Consider the following 5,439-nt stretch of genomic DNA (forward strand, 5'->3'; position numbering starts at 1 on the left):
CGCTGTGCAGCTTGTGCGGCTGTGGCTTCAGAGGCCTCGCAGCTTCACTTTCAGCCTCTCGGAATGCTGCTCCGAGGTCTGTCAGGAAGGTGGCCGAGGCCACGTGGAGAAGAACCAAGCACCACCAGATACGTGAATGAGGTCGCCTCGGACCTTCCAACCCCACCAAATCTGCAGCCAAGTTCAGATGACATCAGAAAAACCACACAATCATGAAAAATAGTAAAACATTGTTTTGAGACACTAAGTTTGTTACGCAGCAATGGATTCAAGTGAAACAGGCATATGACCTTATTTTGGTCAGGCTTCTTTTGCTCCACGTGTTTGTGAGATTGATTCATACCATTGCGTATAGTGGAATATTATTCCTTCCCATTGCTGTATAGTATTCTAATGTGGGGCAATATTGTAATTTATCCATTTCACTACTGATGGGCTAGCTTCTGGTTTGGGGCTCTTACAAACAGTGCTGCTATGAACATTCTAATAACATGTCATTTGATAGACATGCATGCATTTGTGTTCATTATTTAATTAGCGGAGGCCTTTCTGGGCTGTCATGTAACTCGCATTATTAGCTTTAGTAGATACCACCTCTTTTCCAAAAAGGTTGTTCTAGTTCATATTCCACCCACTGTGCAGGAGAGCTAGCAGAGTTTCAGTTGTTCCTTGCCAACACTCTGTGCTCTTAAACTTTGCGACCCTCAGTTTTAAAGATGAGCGCATTGCCCAGCCGGGTGTGGCTCAGCGGTTGAGCGTTGACCCAGGAACCAGGTCACCAGTTCGATTCCCGGTCAAGCCATATGCCTGGGTGCGGGCTTGATCCCTAGTGTGGGGTGTGCGGGAGGCAGCCAACCAATGATTCTCTCTCATCATTGATGTTTCTGTCTCTCCCTCTCCCTTCCTCTCTGAAATCAGTAAAAATATATTAAAAAAAAAAAAAAGATGAGCACATAGAAGTTGAAGATGACTAGGGAAGAGTTAGCTTTAGGAGCCGATGTTAGAAAGAAGCTGGACCCACTGGTTTTGATGTCTACCTTTCCTTCTGACACTTCAGGTTAAACGGGCAGAATTTAACAATACAAACTCATATGTACACAGTGTACTATATTTTAATACCACTTTCACAACCATAATTTCATCTGAGTCTTCCAATAAAATAGCACTGTGAAATAGGCAGCCTGGGGAATATCACTTCTACAGAAGGGAAGTGACTTGCCAAGGATCACACCGCATGTGGCAGAGCCCAGATGGGAGCCCAGGTCTTTGGACATGCAGACTGGTTCTTCCACCAAACCCTCTACTTCCAATGGCATTGTCTTGGTGGTGGTGAATGTGAAAGCTGAGGGGAGGGGGCAGCTAGGAGGTATTTGTAGCTATGGAATAAGTGACATAGGTTAAACATCACGGACAGGAGGAAAGTTTAATCCATTCCCAGACGTTCTCTCCCCAGGGTCTGGAACGCAGCATCCTGCTTGGTCAAGGTCTTCACGCAACAAATTAAAAAGCCCAGATTTGCCCTGGTCGAGTGGCTCGGTTGGTTGACACATCGTCCCCATGCACCAAAAAGTTGCTGGTTCGATTCCTGGTTAGGGCACATTCCTAGGTTACGGGTTTGATCCCCAGTTGGGGCGTGTACTGGAGGCAGCCACTCAATGTTTCTCTCTCATAGTGATGTTTCTCTCTCATACTGATGTTTCTCTCCCTTCCTCTCTCTCTAAAATCAGTAAAAACATATCCTCTGGTGAGGATTAAAAGAAATAAAAGTTAAAAATTACATTAAGTTAAAAGCCCAGATTTGGGGTGGTTGGAGATTGGTGTCAGCTAGCACTGCATGTCCCACATGCTGGACACTCTCAGTCCATCCAGAAATAGCCTTTTGCAAACTGGCCAACTTCACATGACTGGTAACCCTGCAGCATGAGGCTGCACAGAATGTTGTCCTTAATTTGCCCTAAGTGAAAAACACAGGTAACAAAACAGCACCATGCAGCATCGTCCCATTTTGGTAAAAATATGTCTGTGCATAGATCTATACATTCATAGGTAAAGATCTGGAAGAAATAGAGCAAAAATGTTAACAGTGTTATCTCTGGATATTAACCTTAAAGATCAATTTCTCTACTCTGTGCATTTTTTTTTTTTGCAATGAAGATTAATGTTTCATTTTTTTAAACTTACATATTTTTGAAATAGATAATACATTCACATAGTCACAATCAAAAGTACAAAAGGTTATACCATCAAGTCTCCCTCTTATCCATGTCTGCCCTCCATCTGGCTCCCTCTAGAGGTAACCAGTGTTACCAGCACCTAGTGTATCCTTTCCTTTTTTTTTTTTTTTTTTTTTAATATATTTTATTGATTTTTTACAGAGAGGAAGGGAGAGGGATAGAGTTAGAAACATCGATGAGAGAGAAACATCGATCAGCTGCCTCCTGCACACTCCCTACTGATGTAGGGGCCTGTGCAGGGGAGCCTCCAAGCCTCCTGGTCAAGGGGAAAAGCCTTGCCAGACCCCTGCACAAAAGAGCGGGGGCTGGCCCTGTACCCCAAGGTGGGAGGAGGGAAAGGCCTGGCATTTGTTCCCAGAGGAGGGCCAGTCTGCACTCGTCAGGGAGTTGAGGCCGCAGGGAAGGATGTAGTTGCTCTCTAGCACCAACCCCTGACTGCGGCTCCCCTCCTTCTCCCTGGAGTCCCAGAAGCCAAGGGCAATCACATGGAGCATAGGGGCATTTTTATCCATCTCCAAAGCTGGGGTGCAGTCTCCTCTGGTGGCAGCTCATTAATAATGGGGTGAGCATCGGCTCCAGACAAGGTGCAAGCCTATCTCAGCTGCTGCGGATGTGGGGACTGCAGAGCCTCGTGTCTTCCTTTGTCATATTGTTCATTTTTACAGCCCACATGGATCAGGTGGGCCATGTGTTTGCTTCTGGAACAGAGTCCTACTATACTGAGAATCTCTGAAAGCTCAAGGACTGGGAAAAGATGCGAGGAGACCTCTGGGTGTGAGCCACGGGGTCTTGAAAGGGCCGAGAGGCAGGTCTGTGATTACCGAGCGACAGCTGTCTCCAGGAGCCCGACTCGCCCAAAGAGTAAGCTGCATCTCTCACTGGAGCTGCTTTGAACTCATCCACTTTTTTTTTTTTTTAAATTGAATTGTTCTCTTTATTGTGTTGCTAAAAAATTAGGAAAGTGAGTTTCAATTCTGTGAGAAAACGTGTGTCTCAGTTTTCTCTTTACCTTGCCACCAGTCCCAGTAAAAAATGGTCTGCGTTCATTCATTTATTCACTTATTTCGCTGATGCTATGTCCGAACTAGAGAAAGAGCTATGCAGAGGTGGCAGAGGTGGCAGAGAGCCCTCTCCAGCAGGGAGGATGTGCTCATTACCTGCTTCTGGCGCAAGTATGTGGTTTATGGAATGTTAGGAGTCTGAAAGTTTAAAGGTGAAAGCAGGTTCAAAAGAAATCTGGGATTTGGAGTTTTTATTCCTCTTAGTAGGTGCAGAGATCCTGACGAGAACACTGAGTGCAAGATGGAACTGACCCCCTCCACCAAGCCCTGAAATTCTGGCCTCAACAGATAAGGCAGAAACCCTGGATAGAGTGAAAACCTTAGCTCCCATCCCAGGCTGTGAGGCTGAGCACCCTAGTTTTCATTTTACATGACAGAATCTAGGAACCAAAGAAAAGGAGGTAGACTTCATTTAGAGAACAGCACCCTAGTAGGAAATTAGGCTCAATAGCGTCCTCTTGAGGGCATTCCGAGAACATCACTCTAGAAAGAGATTAGGGTCATTAGCGCCCTCTTCTGGGCATTCTAGAGAAGAGCACCCTTTTAAGGTTTGGGGCCTAATAGCGTCCTCTTGAGCGCATTCTGACAGCAGCACTCTAGTAGGGGATTAGTCTCTGCACTCTTATGGGCATTCTAAGAATAGCAACCTGGTTAGTGATTAGACTCTATAGCGCTATCTTGTGGGCATTCTTAGAACAGCACCCTAGTTACAGATTAGGCTCCATAGCGCCCTGTTGTGGGCAATTAGAGGACAGCATCCTGGTAAGGAATTTTTGTACATTAAGGGGTCCTCCTTTTTTTTTTTAATTTTTGGTTTTCTCATTGAGTGATTTTTTCCCACCCTTTCTTCTAATACACTGATCCAATCCTCAGCTTTTCTTTTTCTTTTTTTAAAAAATATATTTTATTGATTTTTTTACAGAGAGGAAGGGAGAGAGATAGAGTTAGAAACATCAATGAGAGAGAAACATCCATCAGCTGCCTCCTGCACATCTCCCACTGGGAATGTGCCCACAACCAAGGTACATGCCCTTGACGGGAATCGAACCTGGGACCTTTCAGTCCACAGACCGGTTTCGGCTCAGCTTTTCTTAATCTGCTGTGTATTCCTTCCAGTGTGTTCTTTATTAGTGCTACATCAGCCTATATTTCCAACTGTATCCATAGTTACTATATCTTTTCTCATGCTGTTGAGCATCTTTAACATCATTCTAAACTCTGTATCAGGTAAGTTACTTATCTCCATTTCATTTATCTGTTCTTCTGAAGAATTCTTTTGTTCTTTGTGGGGTTTTTTTGCCCATTTTGGCTGCCTGTTTGGGTTTGTGGCTATGTGTTAGGTAGATCTGCTACACCTTTCAATCTCTACAGGACAGTGTCAAATGCTGTTTCTGACTAATGAGATCAGGAAAATACTCAAAGCCTCCAGAGACCAGCCTCTGCTTGTAGACCAGCAGTTCTCAGCCTGTGGGTCGAGACCCCTTTGGGGTCAAACGACCCTTTCACAGGGGTCGCCTAAGACCATCGGAAAACACATATATAATTACATAGTTTTGTGATTAATCACTATGCTTTAATTATGTTCAATTTGTAACAATGAAAATACATCCTACATATCAGATATTTACATTACGATTCATAACAGTAGCAAAATTACAGTTATGAAGTAACAACAAAAATAATTTTATGGTTGGGGGTCATCTCAACATGAGGAACTGTATTAAAGGGTCGAGGCATTAGGAAGGTTGAGAACCACTGCTGTAGACTGATTGAATTAGCTCTTAAGAAGCCTTCAGGATATGTGCACCCATATGTTCATAGCAGCACAATTCACCATAGCTAAGATCTGGAAACAGCCTAAGTGCCCGTCAGTAGATGAATGGATTAGAAAACTGTGGTACATCTACACAATGGAATACTATGCTGCTATAGAAAAGAAGGAACTCTTACCATTTGCAAGGCATGGATGGAACTGGAGAGCATTATGCTAAGTGAAATAAGCCAGTCAATGAAGGAAAAATACCACATGATCTCACTCATTCATGGATAATAAAGACCATTACAAACTTTTGAGCAATAATAGATACAGAGGCAAAGCTGCCTCATACTGATTGTCAAACTGCAGCGGGAAGGCCAGGGAGGGT

The sequence above is a fragment of the Myotis lucifugus genome, unplaced genomic scaffold, assembly GCF_000147115.1.
Source record: "Myotis lucifugus unplaced genomic scaffold, Myoluc2.0 scaffold_43, whole genome shotgun sequence".
NCBI lineage: Eukaryota > Metazoa > Chordata > Mammalia > Chiroptera > Vespertilionidae > Myotis > Myotis lucifugus.